Below are 17254 nucleotides of genomic sequence, written 5' to 3' on the forward strand. Positions count from 1 at the left end.
CATTTGAGATAGGCATCTCGGCCCATGAACTGGCCTCTTGTATGAGAGAAGGCTCTGTGTGAAAGACAATGTGCTGTCTGGACGTCTATTTCAATGGCTATGAGGATCTTAGACTTCCCCATGCTATAAGGCAGAGTGTACATACAAAGCATTACTCCATTTAGGTACTCCTTCCCACTTCTTTCATATGCTGATACCCTATGTTATCCCCAAATGTACAGTGCTATCCAGGTAATCATTCAGCTCATGATCATCCTCCCTAGCACTTCTCTTAGATCTTGTTCTTTTCTTATGAGCCTCTATAATCACCTCCTGAAGTATGTCAGCATAACTCTTCCTTATTGGACCAATCATAGAAACATTTGTCAATGGACTGCGAGATTTTACATGTACTATCTGTTGTGTCTTGCTTAGATTGATAGTGGGAATGCAGAAAGAATGTTGTGATGTCATGTGGAGTGTTTGTGTCTGAGTGTCGGAATGCCTGAGGGAAGGTTCTATGTTGGGCAGGTAGTCAGCCTGAAGCCTGGGTGATGGGCTGCCAGTGTTTCTGTCCTATTAATGTAACTTACTTAAGGACTATGTAACTGCTTGTGAAGGTGTCCTGAGAAGCTGTAATAAACCTAGCATGTCAACCTAAGAAGGCTGGGAGCTGCTATTGGCGACGAGTCGGTCTTAAAGAACAAGAACCCAAGTGCAAGAAAAAGTAGGAAGCTGAAGAAACCTGCTGCGGGGGTGCCGGAAAGGAAAGGACAAGAAGAAGGACAACACTGCCCCCAATACAAGTAAGACCCATCACCCAGGGCACCAAAGGTGGAGGAAAAAGACCCTGTAGACCCCTGTAACAGGAGGGACCAGCAGCTCATGATCTGGATGGACAGCTGAGTCCCGGGGGCTGTAAAGGGAGCTGGCCCAGAAGATGAAAGGAAGCTGTGTCCCAGTAATGAAATGAGAAGTCATGCTGCATAGGATATAGAAAGGAGCTGGCCCATAGGGAGAAAAGTGATGCTGTCCCTATTAAGTGAAGTGGGAAGTCGTTGCTTTCAATGTAAAGTGGGAGGTTTGCCCATAAAGGAAGAGCAGAACTGTCCCATTAGGTGTAATCATATGTCCCAGCAGGTAAAACAAGGGACAAGGCAAACCAATGGAAAGCTCCCCATGATGAAGAAAATGAAAGTAAATGAAGCCAGGGTGAAGGGATGTGTCCTTTGTACTGGTAAAGCGTAAAGCGATCAAGGTGCAGAAAGCAGAGTCAGTAGATGCCAGAGACAGTCACCGTTGTGTGAGCAGAGATCTTCACTACCCTGTGTCTGGCAAGGGAATGGTGAGGTCAGTATGGAAGTGAACAGAGTTTGTGAATGAGCGAATACTCAGGAGATGCAGGAATCGTTGCTTGCAAGGTTTAAACAAGCCAAACTTTCAGGAGTTGCAATAATCGGGAGGCTTACAAAATGCGGCTGCATCGTGTCAAGGGTGAGAAATGATGGGGATTTTCGAGTAAGGAACCCAAAGGCGTGAGGCTGCATGTTCAGGACGCAGCGTAACATTCATTGAGGAATAGTATGGCACACAGAAGTTGACTGTGCGCTGTGTTTTACTGTGGCTGGATGTTCAGGTAGCGGTCTACCCAGTGAAGGGAAAGTATGCAATGCCCCGTTGGAGTACTACTTATGCATTCTGAGCAGCATGTAGAGGGAATAAGTCTATGTATTGTAAATGCAACGCAGACTTGGAGATCTAATATTCTCCCCACCGAAGGAGTAACTGTGCGGGGGCCGAGGTGCTGTTTGGTTGTCTAAAAACTGATGGACAGACCACTGAGAAGGTGGCGGGTTACCTTCTAAGGATTCAAGAAGAAGGGACTTAAGTATATTTTTGTGATATTATCCTTGTGTGTTGCGCCACTCTTGGTGTTTCAAGAGTGGATGGTTACACTTTGAGGATTTGTAGATACATAGGAGGTGACATTGATGTCTTGTTTTAAGCAAATGCATTTCTGTTTAGCCACTTCAGGTAATGGTATGGGTGTTTGCTGCATAGATTTCACATGATTATTTGTGAGTGGTGTGGGTCATGTTTGAAGACTAGGATTAACCTTTTGAGGATTTTCAGCATTTAAGCCGCTTTATAGCGACATGGACTTTTAGGATTGGCTATGGAAATGTGCTCATGACATTTATTGTATTGTATTAGAGTCTAGAACTAACCTTCTTGAGGATTTTCAGCGTTTAGGTCGCTAAATTGCGACATGGAGTATTAGGAATGTATTGGTTCGGAATTCATGAAATATGGTGTTTTAAAAAAAAACGCGTCATTTGAAATGTATAGAGCAATGCAATTGAACTGTATAATCTCTTATGTGATGCATTGTGTACAGAATAGAAAATCTGCATTGGCTCCGGGGATTTAGTGAGATTGGGGGTAGCGCCTTCAATTGTTTCTTGTATAGGTGTGGATATGATTGTTTGGTGAATGCGGGGGTAGCACCTCCCATGTGTTTGGTTTTGGGTGAAGCTTATATGTGATATATAAGTATGGTTTTGCTGATGGTGTGAATGCCAGGTCAGCATGTTTGTGCCTTCCAAATGTGATTTCTGGGGGTAGCGCCTTCAGTAATATTTTGAGTATGGGTGTGGAATGATATACACAAGGGCATTTTGGAGGTAGTGCCACGTTATGTGGAGTTTGGGGGTAGCGCCTCCAGTACAGTATGGGCGTGATTGTAATGAGTCACGCAGGGTTAAACAGTGTACGTGGGTTTATGGTGGTATATGGCAGGGCATGACTGTAATGAGTTATGCATGGTTATCCCAGGTATGGCTGATAGCGCCACCAAGTGTTGGAGCATGACTGTGGTCAGTCATCCGAGGTGAATGGTTTGGTATCTGGGTGGTAGCGCCCCCAGTAGGTGTACGGTTGTCACTGCAGTATAAGTCACGCTTGGTTAGGGGTATGTGTGTATGGGGGTAGCGCCCCCGGTTTTGGTTGGTTTGGGCGTGCTTGTGGTATTAGGCATTGCATGGTCACGTATTACCCCAACTTTGTGGTTTATTTACCACAAATAATGTATTGTTCTATTCGTTGTGCACATGCGGCTATGTTTAGCTGTACTGTGTGTCCTTGTATGACTCTTTTCACCCCATTAGGGTCCTGATTGCGACAGTGACATTAGTTGTTGGTCCTGGTGTGCCTGGCCAGCGCACCGGGTATGAGGCGAGTGTTTGAGTGTCAGAGCACATGTTGTGTGCTTGCCCTGATAATGTGAGTCAGTGTGAATGATGTTGATGTGTATGGAGGTGTGTTGTGTAATGTCTGTGCTGTTGTCGGATGAGGGGAGGTGTGTTGTGTATGCGTTATGTATTGTTGCTTGGTGCAATGTGCCAATGTAAGGGGAGGAGATGTGTTGTGTCTGGCTTAGCTTGGTAGTGGGAATGCAGAAGGAATGTTGTGATGTCATGTGGATTGTTTGTGTCTGAGTGTCGGAATGCCTGAGGGAAGGTTCTATGTTGGGCAGGTAGTCAGCTTGAAGCCTGGGTGATGGGCTGCCAGTGTTTCTGTCCTATTAATGTAATTTACTTAAGGACTATGTAACTGCTTGTGAAGGTGTCCTGAGAAGCTGTAATAAACCTACCATGTCAACCTAAGAAAGCTGGGAGCTGCTTCTTAAAAATACCTGTGTAGGAGAACGTTCCACATGTGGTCTCCTTCTAAAAGGTAACCCAGGCGTATCCATAGCAGGACCAGGTACCCTTGTGTGTATCTCTAGAGTAGGAACAATCACATAAGATCTCGGCTGCCTAGTAGTGCCACATCTGTACCTTCCTTCTGTACAGGAAGATGTACAGGAATCTTTGCACCATTCACGTCTACATAGTAAGCAGTGCGTATTTAAGTGAGAGCAGTATTACTATGACCAGGACACAAGTGTAAATTATACACAGATAAGACCATTTGCAGCAATAGCTTTTTGCACATCATTGACATCTCGCGTGATCTGCCATAATTAAGTTACTATTGATGCTGCCCATTTTACTTTTAAGGAAGAAAAAACAAATCTTTAATCGGACAACATCATGCACTACTTCTGGAAGCTGCTGAATCGGCTCCACACGTTCCTCAATCAACTACAGCTACTTATACGATGATAAACAAAAGTTCCCAGTGCAGACCACGAATTGGCCTTTTAACAGACGACATGAAGATTCTCCTTCAGCATGAAACAAAGTTCTTCAATCAGTAGAATTTTGTATCTTCTCCCTCGAAAGTCTCATTCAGTTCTCAGTGTTCTCTGAGTGCCTGTTCACTTGTATTATGATGTCTCTCAATATTTCATTGAGTGCTGCATTGTTCCTCAGATCTTTCAGGTAGGACTGCATCTCCGGGGAAAGGTTTGGGAAGATGTAGCTCTTTGACTCTGTTTGCTGTAACATCTCCTTCTGTGTTCCAAGTTGCCCCACACCCCTTCCGCTTGAGCTGAGCTGAAATGACAGAGATACTTGAAGTCATCCATGTAAGATATTCATGTAACTCCTTTTCTAACAATTCTGCTGTTGTCTGGGCATCACTTCTAGGTCTAGACGGAGGTTTGAGAGGTGTCCTCATTCGCCTCTACAATCTGATTAATTGGTCTCAAATCTTGAATTAAATGCCACAAACCTCCTTTCCCTTTTTTCAATTGGATAAATTGCAGTATTACACAGTGACTCTGATGTCACTAGGGTGCCCTGTTCCGTCATAGCAGATACCTTCATCTGCCTCTCGAGACATGGGATACTGTCGTGCTTGAGGTAAAATTGCTCCTGGTTTCAATGTAATCTTTACTTCTCCAGGCCCCTTCAATAAGCCTACGTCATAGGGGTCTTTTGTCCATAACAAGACCGGCACCTTTGCCATGTCGTCATCAAAATACTCAGGACACTTTTGTGTTAGCATCATTTTCTAAGGAGCCTCACGTTTAATTGCTGTCACCCAATAAGTAATACTCATCTCAAATATTACTTCGTCATCAGATGGATGATATCCAAACATTTCCTCATCAGTGACGTCAGTTAATCTGTAACCTTCCCCAATGGCAATCACTGTGCACCATCATCTGCCGTCATGATCCTTTCCATTAAGCAAAGCCGTTTCTCCTCTCACTATGGCTGCTTGTAATTCTAAAGGAAAGATTTGCCCTCCCTCATCATCCATATGTATCTTTGGCCTAACCAAAAATTCATCAGGTATTCTCATAGTCCTGCTGACTAAGCCTGGCAGCCATGTTAACAGAATGCGTACCCCATAATGAAAAACTTCTTGTTCTAACGGTACTCTTCGCATGACCACTGTCCTGCAAACGCCATAATAAATTCACTCACATTTATTTAATGCATTCCTGGTGTTGAACACATGCCCTCATCAGTAAACAAAATCGTCATGTCCAAACTCGGTCATTAAATCGCAACCTAATATATTGACAGGTGTCTGCCTTGAATATAGCAATGGCACATACATGTCACACTCTCCTATAGAGACTGGCAAAGTGTCAGTAAAAGGAACTCTGCTTGTAGCTCATATGAAACATTGTGTATTCATGGAATTTCCAGAAATCGAAAATGTCCCCTCTCGTATACATGATCGTGTTGCACCCTTGTCTACCAAAAACGAAAAAGATTTGCCTCCTATGTTGACGTCAGCCCTTGTTTCCTCTTGAGGATTAGGCATCACAGATAGTATTGAACACATCAAGTCTCTCAGTGAGCTGTCCTATTGTGGATACATTTGCATCCCCGTACCTGTGAAAGGATTCCTTCCATCAACAGTGACACCCCTATTCTAGGAGTCATTAATTGACCTGTGCTGGTGCTCTGCTGTATTTGCATTGGTGACTGCTGTGACTGCCATTGTGGCAGATTCATTAGTGCCTGCTGTACTTGAAAATCGGACTGCATTCCTGGCGCTTGTATCTGCTGCACTGTTTGATTCTGAGCAAACCATCTCCACTCTGCTGCGAATATGAAGGCGGGTTTATAGTCCCCCTTTTGAGAACTGCCCATTCTGCACAAATCCTTGACTTATACATGTGTTCGGAAAAAGTACCCTGTCATTCCACATGTCCAGCATACAGTAGGAGGTCTCCTAATTTGCTCCTCCTTCCTCTTTTGTCTATCGTTCTTTGAGTTCTGAAACCCACTTTGATTGTTCTGGAAACATCCCTGATAATTCTGGAAGCCCCAACCTTGAAAGCCTCCCCTTCCCCGTGGTGCAAATCCACTATTATTTTGATCAAACTGCCTTTGTTTATTCACCTGCAGCATGTTTGCTGCTTGCTGTGAACCCGACCCCTCTCCACTAGTTAACATCTACCCTTCAATGGTGTAGTTTGACAGTTTCTTGTTTACTAACTTTGCCTCTTCACCTTTCCTTTCATCGTCTTTCTTTAGATTATTTTCTTGCAACAGCCTGCAATAATGCGCAATGGTCAACTGTATTTCTGATCATGGCTTCGCTTCCATGCCCACCAATTTCTTGAGCTGACTTTGGCTGCCCTTGGCACAATATATGATAAAATACAGGCATAGATTTCCCCCAAGATTCCTGTGTCTCCAAGGCCCACTGCTCTAAACAAGAGGATCCTGCCCTTCCTGCATATTTTTCACCATTATAGCTCCCATGTCTGATGTTTCCAGATACAGTACTCTAAGCACTTTCCAGACCGCCACCCTACAGTTATTGAACGGTGCTCCATCGTGAGCAGGGTTGATCGTGGTAACACCAGAATACCCTGCTCTTATCCAAACGTCATCAGCCCTTTGCCCAAGGATAGCAATCAGGAGACGTTTAATGTCCCCGATAGCTAACGTGTTTCCTGCTGTCATTTTCTCTAACTCATGTATCCATTTCCCAGCACCGGAAGTTAAACTTGGGAGTTTACACCTTAAATTATCCTTATTCATCTGCGGCCGAGGTATATACTGTGGCCTAGCTCCTCCCTTTTCTAACAAAGGAAACTGCGAAATCCCAAACTCACATTCGTCACCCATCATCTGTCTATCCATAACAGGGACAATGGTTCGGTTCTGCCTTCTATCTGACAGCGACCTTAACCTGCTCGAATATGGTGGCGAGTCCCCCCTCTCTCCATGGGGTTGCCCTTTAGGTCAATCAACCCGCGTCAATGATTCTGATGCCCGAGATTTGGGTTGGTCTAGATCCGACCATCTTACTTCCTTATCCATTGGAAAACATCCTTCAGGGCAACATGCGCCACCTTCCTCTTCCCCACAGAAGGTTGCTCTATCTTCGTCTGACATATCCTGTCCACAACTCGTGTGACTTCTCTCTTCTTCATCTCTATTCAGAGTCAGTCGATCTAAAGACAGCTCAAAACTACATGAGGCTCCCTCTTTATCGTACAGCTGCGTACTCTCGAGTCGATCATTTTCTCCCTTCCCTTGCAATACCGTCTTAGTCCTCATATCATGAAATACTTTATCGATAGCATCCACAATGCTTCTCGAGTCAAACCCATCCTCTAGATTTGCTCTAGACAGATTTGCTAATGGCTCATGTGCTAGGAAGAACTCTTCTATGTCTTCCCATGACACTACTGGATTACGATCCATTATTTCCTTTTCCATACATTCAATATCACATGCTCTTTGCCTTCTCTTTCGTTCTAGCTCATCGTCAAATTCTCTTCGCTTTCTTGCTTCCTCTCTTACTCTTGCTTCCTCTTTTCTCTTCAAGTCCCTTCTCTCGTTTGCCATTCATATTTCTTTAGCTCTACGTCTTTGCATTCTCTTATCCCTTAATTTGTGTTCCTCTTATTCCATTCTTTTCCTTTCTATCCATTCCCATTTTTTGATTACCCTCTGTCTGTTGTCATATTTTTTCTGTTTGTCTGCTCTTTCTTGCTTTCTCAGTTGCTTCACTTGATACAACTGTTCCCGTCTTTGTCCATCCTTTCTTTTTTGTCCCATCTTCTTTCAATCTTTCCTCTCTTTCTTTATCATTTTTATCTTGCTCATCTCGATCTTCCCTTTGGCTTACATCCTTAATGCTCTTACCATAAATTTTGAGCAAAATCTGACCACCCATCCATTCGTTCAGTATAAGCGCTCACTCATCAGTCTTATCTTTTTATCCTTTCCATCTCTTTATTTCCTGTCCTATCTCTAAGGATTTGCTTGGTCATTCACTTTTCTCTTTATCGCGTCTCTCCTTGTCCCACAGGACCTTAGAGATTACATCTCTTTCAGTATTTATCTCTGAGCCCTCGTTGCTGCTTTGTACAGGTGACTTATATGCTGGATTGCTGTACCTTGCCGCTGCCTTGAGCTCCCTTAATGGGTACAACGCATCCTCTTTCTTACTATCGCCGTCTGCTTCAGGCCTTGCGGGTGGAGCAGAAGGCTTCTCACCCCCCTCTGTGCATACATTAAGTATCCAATCTACACGAGGAGGCTCTTCTCTCTCCTCCTGGTACATTTTCCAGAGCACTAAGCTTGCTAATCGTTTCTCTAACTTTTTTTTCCGTATATGCAGCAAGCAAATATGTTGTCATATGCTGCAAAACTACCTTTGATAGTGATCCCCCTTGTGGCCATGGCATGAACATTTTGTCTGCTGTGCCCTTCACCCACTCTGCACTGTACTGTCTAAACTTGGGTGTGTGCTTGGGTAACTGCTTGCAGAGGTGTATAAGCGAAGTAATATCCTCCATTTTGACACGTCACTCTTGACTGTTAATAGTCACCTTTACACTTTGCAGATTTTTCAAAAGTATGTTTCAGAAAAACAAAACAATATGAGAGTGCACCAATCGGCACAGGCTCCAAACACTCTATATCAAGTTTTTTTTACTTTACTCTATGTTTTCACTAAACACCATTAGTTTAATTCCAACAAATAAATAATTAATTCTCAAATCACCTGTTTTCTTTTTTTTTTCCCGTCTATCATTTCCTCTATTGTTTTTTCACCTTAAATAGTCCCATAAAATGAACAGATAAACGGGCATACTCGACCGGCCACATATATCTCACAGTCTTCTCTTTAAGACCTGTCTTGCCCCTAAAAATACCCCGACATGGGATGTAAGTTGCCCTCTTTAAACTCATCTTTAACCTAGTTCATAGTCTACGTCACCCGTGTATAGGGCTCTAGGTGCGATTTCTTCTGTGCTCTTTAAAACGCAGGAAACCTGGGTGTATCCTTTATCGTAGCCTCTCCTCACAACACCACATAAATTGCTTGGCCTCTCCTCAAGTCAATTACTTAATATTCAATATTCATCATTCTCAAGTTACTTTACCCCAGCCTTTCTCCGTTACTTGTTTTCCCCTTATTTATTTTTTTATTTTTTATTTTTTATAGTTCATTACAAACTTTTAAAATATAAAACATAATAGAAAAATAAAAACATTTCCATACATACATGAACTTCCCAAGGCAGTACAACACAGTCCTATCTGTCTTTCAGTTTCCAACTAAATTCATCTTTTACGTCATTGAGTTTACCAAATTATCCTGATTTAGTATAACTATATGAACTTAACAAGGGTGTACTGAAGGATTTTCTGCCATAAGGCCTTCCAGTTTTTTTCGATAAAATGTTAAAGCAAAAGTTAGTTTCAAGTCAGTTCCATCTGAAATTACATTCGACCAATCTTCGCCATTTAAATGCGGCCTCTTTAGAATTTCAGGTCCTAGATAGGTAGTTCTTAGCTGTCTTAGTTTTTTGCAATATAACACCAGATGTTTTAGCGTTTCTATTTCTGTTTTACAAAATTTGCATCCTTCATCTAAACCTTTATCTTTACTTCTTATGTTCATCATTGGTTTTGTTTGGAACAGATTCATCCGAAATTTCAAAAAGGTATTCATTTTTTCATTGCATGGAAAGTGTTGAAGATATTTTGGGAGAGTGTTCACTGCTCGTGCTTCCGGCGACTTGGGCCATACATCTGTGAAGTGATATATGTTCCGTATTTTCACACCAATCCTGGCTCCATAGTTTCTTTTTCACTGCATTTGGATTTTAATAATTGGTCAGCTTGTAGTTGTTTTAACAAGGTCACACAGGCTTGTTTCCACACGCTCATAATTGACAGGTTGGTTTGAATCAATGCGCAAGATTCGATATTGTGGGAGGTCATCAGCTCCAAGTACCTTCCTATACACAGTCAGAATGTTCCACATCACCTTTGCATTGATTGAGGTTAGTCCCAGCTCGTATCTAGTACAAGCAATTGGGGTCCCTCTGCGCAGTGACAGAACTTTGCTCCAGAATGTATTTTCGCACCAGGACCATATCCCCGCCAGGTAGCCTAGCATTGCTTCTCTGCCAAAAATCAACGCTGGGATAACTTTTGCTTTGTAAAATTCGATTGTCGGTTTCAAGGTAAATTTCCCATACTTCTTGTTTATTACAAACCCCTGGACTGCAAAGCTGCTTATCTAACTTTTTTTACTTTAATTAATAAACAATTAATGATGTACACAGTTGTATTGTATTAGAGTCTAGAACTAACCTTCTTGAGGATTTTCAGCGATTAGGTCGCTAAGTTGCGACATGGAGTATTAGGAATGTATTGGTTCGGAATTCGTGAAATATGGTGTTTTAAAAAAAAACGCGTCATTTGAAATGTATAGAGCAATGCAATTGAACTGTATAATCTCTTATGTGATGCATTGTGTACAGAATAGAAAATCTGCATTGGCTCCGGGGATTTAGTGAGATTGGGGGTAGCGCCTTCAATTGTTTCTTGTCTAGGTGTGGATATGATTGTTTGGTGAATGCGGGGGTAGCACCTCCCATGTGTTTGGTTTTGGGTGAAGCTTATATGTGATATATAAGTATGGTTTTGCTGATGGTGTGAATGCCAGGTCAGCATGTTTGTGCCTTCCAAATGTGATTTCTGGGGGTAGCGCCTTCAGTAATATTTTGAGTATGGGTGTAGAATGATATACACAAGGGCATTTTGGAGGTAGTGCCACGTTATGTGGAGTTTGGGGGTAGCGCCTCCAGTACAGTATGGGCGTGATTGTAATGAGTCACGCAGGGTTAAACAGTGTACGTGGGTTTAAGGTGGTATATGGCAGGGCATGACTGTAATGAGTTATGCATGGTTATCCCAGGTATGGCTGATAGTGCCACCAAGTGTTGGAGCTTGACTGTGGTCAGTCATCCGAGGTGAATGGTTTGGTATCTGGGTGGTAGCGCCCCCAGTAGGTGTACGGTTGTCACTGCAGTATAAGTCACGCTTGGTTAGGGGTATGTGTGTATGGGGGTAGCGCCCCCGGTTTTGGTTGGTTTGGGCGTGCCTGTGGTATTAGGCATTGCATGGTCACGTATTACCCCAACTTTGTGGTTTATTTACCACAAATAATGTATTGTTCTATTCGTTGTGCACATGCAGCTATGTTTAGCTGTACTGTATGTCCTTGTATGACTCTTTTCACCCCATTAGGGTCCGGATTGCGACAGTGACATTAGTTGTTGGTCCTGGTGTGCCTGGCCAGCGCACCGGGTATGAGGCGAGTGTTTGAGTGTCAGAGCACATGTTGTGTGCTTGCCCTGATAATGTGAGTCAGTGTGAATGATTTTGATGTGTATGGAGGTGTGTTGTGTAATGTCTGTGCTGTTGTCGGAAGAGGGGAGGTGTGTTGTGTATGCGTTATGTATTGTTGCTTGGTGCAATGTGCCAATGTAAGGGGAGGAGATGTGTTGTGTCTGGCTTAGCTTGGTAGTGGGAATGCAGAAGGAATGTTGTGATGTCATGTGGAGTGTTTGTGTCTGAGTGTCGGAATGCCTGAGGGAAGGTTCTATGTTGGGCAGGTAGTCAGCTTGAAGCCTGGGTGATGGGCTGCCAGTGTTTCTGTCCTATTAATGTAATTTACTTAAGGACTATGTAACTGCTTGTGAAGGTGTCCTGAGAAGCTGTAATAAACCTAGCATGTCAACCTAAGAAAGCTGGGAGCTGCTTCTTAAAAATACCTGTGTAGGAGAACGTTCCACATGTGGTCTCCTTCTAAAAGGTAACCCAGGCGTATCCATAGCAGGACCAGGTACCCTTGTGTGTATCTCTAGAGTAGGAACAATCACATAAGATCTCGGCTGCCTAGTAGTGCCACATCTGTACCTTCCTTCTGTACAGGAAGATGTACAGGAATCTTTGCACCATTCACGTCTACATAGTAAGCAGTGCGTATTTAAGTGGGAGCAGTATTACTATGATCAGGACACAAGTGTAAATTATACACAGATAAGACCATTTGCAGCAATAGCTTTTTGCACATCATTGACATCTCGCGTGATCTGCCATAATTAAGTTACTATTGATGCTGCCCATTTTACTTTTAAGGAAGAAAAAACAAATCTTTAATCGGACAACATCATGCACTACTTCTGGAAGCTGCTGAATCGGCTCCACACGTTCCTCAATCAACTACAGCTACTTATACGATGATAAACAAAAGTTCCCAGTGCAGACCACGAATTGGCCTTTTAACAGACGACATGAAGATTCTCCTTCAGCATGAAACAAAGTTCCTCAATCAGTAGAATTTTGTATCTTCTCCCTAGAAAGTCTCATTCAGTTCTCAGTGTTCTCTGAGTGCCTGTTCACTTGTATTATGATGTCTCTCAATATTTCATTGAGTGCTGCATTGTTCCTCAGATCTTTCAGGTAGGACTGCATCTCCGGGGAAAGGTTTGGGAAGATGTAGCTCTTTGACTCTGTTTGCTGTAACATCTCCTTCTGTGTTCCAAGTTGCCCCACACCCCTTCCGCTTGAGCTGAGCTGAAATGACAGAGATACTTGAAGTCATCCATGTAAGATATTCATGTAACTCCTTTTCTAACAATTCTGCTGTTGTCTGGGCATCACTTCTAGGTCTAGACGGAGGTTTGAGAGGTGTCCTCATTTGCCTCTACAATCTGATTAATTGGTCTCAAATCTTGAATTAAATGCCACAAACCTCCTTTCCCTTTTTTCAATTGGATAAATTGCAGTATTACACAGTGACTCTGATGTCACTAGGGTGCCCTTTTCCTTCATAGCAGATACCTTCATCTGCCTCTCGAGACATGGGATGCTGTCGTGCTTGAGGTAAAATTGCTCCTGGTTTCAATGTAATCTTTACTTCTCCAGGCCCCTTCAATAAGCCTACGTCATAGGGGTCTTTTGTCCATAACAAGACCGGCACCTTTGCCATGTCGTCATCAAAATACTCAGGACACTTTTGTGTTAGCATCATTTTCTAAGGAGCCTCACGTTTAATTGCTGTCACCCAATAAGTAATACTCATCTCAAATATTACTTCGTCATCAGATGGATGATATCCAAACATTTCCTCATCAGTGACGTCAGTTAATCTGTAACCTTCCCCAATGGCAATCACTGTGCACCATCATCTGCCGTCATGATCCTTTCCATTAAGCAAAGCCGTTTCTCCTCTCACTATGGCTGCTTGTAATTCTAAAGGAAAGATTTGCCCTCCCTCATCATCCATATGTATCTTTGGCCTAACCAAAAATTCATCAGGTATTCTCATAGTCCTGCTGACTAAGCCTGGCAGCCATGTGAACAGAATGCGTACCCCATAATGAAAAACTTCTGGTTCTAACGGTACTCTTCGCATGACCACAGTCCTGCAAACGCCATAATAAATTCACTCACATTTATTTAATGCATTCCTGGTGTTGAACACATGCCCTCATCAGTGAACAAAATCGTCATGTCCAAACTCGGTCATTAAATCGCAACCTAATATATTGACAGGTGTCTGCCTTGAATATAGCAATGGCACATACATGTCACACTCTCCTATAGAGACTGGCAAAGTGTCAGTAAAAGGAACTCTGCTTGTAGCTCATATGAAACATTGTGTTTTCATGGAATTTCCAGAAACCGAAAATGTCCCCTCTCGTATACATGATCGTGTTGCACCCTTGTCTACCAAAAACGAAAAAGATTTGCCTCCTATATTGACTTCAGCCCTTGTTTCCTCTTGAGGATTAGGCATCACAGATAGTATTGAACACATCAAGTCTCTCAGTGAGCTGTCCTATTGTGGATACATTTGCATCCCCGTACCTGTGAAAGGATTCCTTCCATCAACAGTGACACCCCCTATTCTAGGAGTCATTAATTGACCTGTGCTGGTGCTCTGCTGTATTTGCATTGGTGACTGCTGTGACTGCCATTGTGGCAGATTCATTAGTGCCTGCTGTACTTGAAAATCGGACTGCATTCCTGGCGCTTGTATCTGCTGCACTGTTTGATTCTGAGCAAACCATCTCCACTCTGCTGCGAATATGAAGGCGGGTTTATAGTCCCCCTTTTGAGAACTGCCCATTCTGCACAAATCCTTGACTTATACATGTGTTCCGAAAAAGTACCCTGTCATTCCACATGTCCAGCATACAGTAGGAGGTCTCCTAATTTGCTCCTCCTTCCTCTTTTGAATATCGTTCTTTGAGTTCTGAAACCCACTTTGATTGTTCTGGAAACATCCCTGATTATTCTGGAAGCCCCAACCTTGAAAGCCTCCCCTTCCCCGTGGTGCAAATCCACTATTATTTTGATCAAACTGCCTTTGTTTATTCACCTGCGGCATGTTTGCTGCTTGCTGTGAACCCGACCCCTCTCCACTATTAACATCTCCCCTTCAATGGTGTAGTTTGACAGTTTCTTGTTTACTAACTTTGCCTCTTCACCTTTCCTTTCATCGTCTTTCTTTAGATTATTTTCTTGCAACAGCCTGCAATAATGCGCAATGGTCAACTGTATTTCTGATCATGGCTTCGCTTCCATGCCCACCAATTTCTTGAGCTGACTTTGGCTGCCCTTGGCACAATATATGATAAAATACAGGCATAGATTTCCCCCAAGATTCCTGTGTCTCCAAGGCCCACTGCTCTAAACAAGAGGATCCTGCCCTTCCTGCATCTTTTTCACCATTATAGCTCCAATGTCTGATTTTTCCAGATACAGTACTCTAAGCACTTTCCAGACCGCCACCCTACAGTTATTGAACGGTGCTCCATCGTGAGCAGGGTTGATCGTGGTAACACCAGAATACCCTGCTCTTATCCAAACGTCATCAGCCCTTTGCCCAAGGATAGCAATCAGGAGACGTTTAATGTCCCCGATAGCTAACGTGTTTCCTGCTGTCATTTTCTCTAACTCATGTATCCATTTCCCAGCACCGGAAGTTAAACTTGGGAGTTTACACCTTAAATTATCCTTATTCATCTGCGGCCGAGGTATATACTGTGGCCTAGCTCCTCCCTTTTCTAACAAAGGAAACTGCGAAATCCCAAACTCACATTCGTCACCCATCATCTGTCTATCCATAACAGGGACAATGGTTCGGTTCTGCCTTCTATCTGGCAGCGACCTTAACCTACTCGAATATGGTGGCGAGTCCCCCCTCTCTCCATGGGGTTGCCCTTTAGGTCAATCAACCCACGTCAATGATTCTGATGCCCGAGATTTGGGTTGGTCTAGATCCGACCATCTTACTTCCTTATCCATTGGAAAACATCCTTCAGGGCAACATGCGCCACCTTCCTTCGTCTGACATATCCTGTCCACAACTCGTGTGACTTCTCTCTTCTTCATCTCTATTCAGAGTCAGTCGATCTAAAGACAGCTCAAAACTACATGAGGCTCCCTCTTTATCGTACAGCTGCGTACTCTCGAGTCGATCATTTTCTCCCTTCCCTTGCAATACCGTCTTAGTCCTCATATCATGAAATACTTTATCGATAGCATCCACAATGCTTCTCGAGTCAAACTCATCCTCTAGATTTGCTCTAGACAGATTTGCTAATGGCTCATGTGCTAGGAAGAACTCTTCTATGTCTTCCCATGACACTACTGGATTACGATCCATTATTTCCTTTTCCATACATTCAATATCACATGCTCTTTGCCTTCTCTTTCGTTCTAGCTCATCGTCAAATTCTCTTCGCTTTCTTGCTTCCTCTCTTACTCTTGCTTCCTCTTTTCTCTTCAAGTCCCTTCTCTCGTTTGCCATTCATATTTCTTTAGCTCTACGTCTTTGCATTCTCTTATCCCTTAATTTGTGTTCCTCTTCTTCCATTCTTTTCCTTTCTATCTATTCCCATTCTTTGATTACCCTCTGTCTGTTGTCATATTTTTTCTGTTTGTCTGCTCTTTCTTGCTTTCTCAGTTGCTTCCCTTGATACAACTGTTCCCGTCTTTGTCCATCCTTTCTTTTTTGTCCCATCTTCTTTCAATCTTTCCTCTCTTTCTTTATCATTTTTATCTTGCTCATCTCGATCTTCCCTTTGGCTTACATCCTTAATGCTCTTACCATAAATTTTGAGCAAAATCTGACCACCCATCCATTCGTTCAGTATAAGCGCTCACTCATCAGTCTTATCTTTTTATCCTTTCCATCTCTTTATTTCCTGTCCTATCTCTAAGGATTTGCTTGGTCATTCACTTTTCTCTTTATCGCGTCTCTCCTTGTCCCACAGGACCTTAGAGATTACATCTCTTTCAGTATTTATCTCTGAGCCCTCGTTGCTGCTTTGTACAGGTGACTTATATGCTGGATTGCTGTACCTTGCCGCTGCCTTGAGCTCCCTTAATGGGTACAACGCATCCTCTTTCTTACTATCGCCGTCTGCTTCAGGCCTTGCGGGTGGAGCAGAAGGCTTCTCACCCCCCTCTGTGCATACATTAAGTATCCAATCTACACGAGGAGGCTCTTCTCTCTCCTCCTGGTACATTTTCCAGAGCACTAAGCTTGCTAATCGTTTCTCTAACTTTTTTTTCCGTATATGCAGCAAGCAAATATGTTGTCATATGCTGCAAAACTGCCTTTGATAGTGATCCCCCTTGTGGCCATGGCATGAACATTTTGTCTGCTGTGCCCTTCACCCACTCTGCACTGTACTGTCTAAACTTGGGTGTGTGCTTGGGTAACTGCTTGCAGAGGTGTATAAGCGAAGTAATATCCTCCATTTTGACACGTCACTCTTGACTGTTAATAGTCACCTTTACACTTTGCAGATTTTTCAAAAGTATGTTTCAGAAAAACAAAACAATATGAGCGTGCACCAATCGGCACAGGCTCCAAACACTCTATATCAAGTTTTTTTTACTTTACTCTATGTTTTCACTAAACACCATTAGTTTAATTCCAACAAATAAATAATTAATTCTCAAATCACATGTTTTCTTTTTTTTTTCCCGTCTATCATTTCCTCTATTGTTTTTTCACCTTAAATAGT

Source organism: Ambystoma mexicanum, chromosome 6q (assembly GCF_040938575.1).
Source record: "Ambystoma mexicanum isolate Mex_15411 chromosome 6q, UKY_AmexF1_1, whole genome shotgun sequence".
NCBI lineage: Eukaryota > Metazoa > Chordata > Amphibia > Caudata > Ambystomatidae > Ambystoma > Ambystoma mexicanum.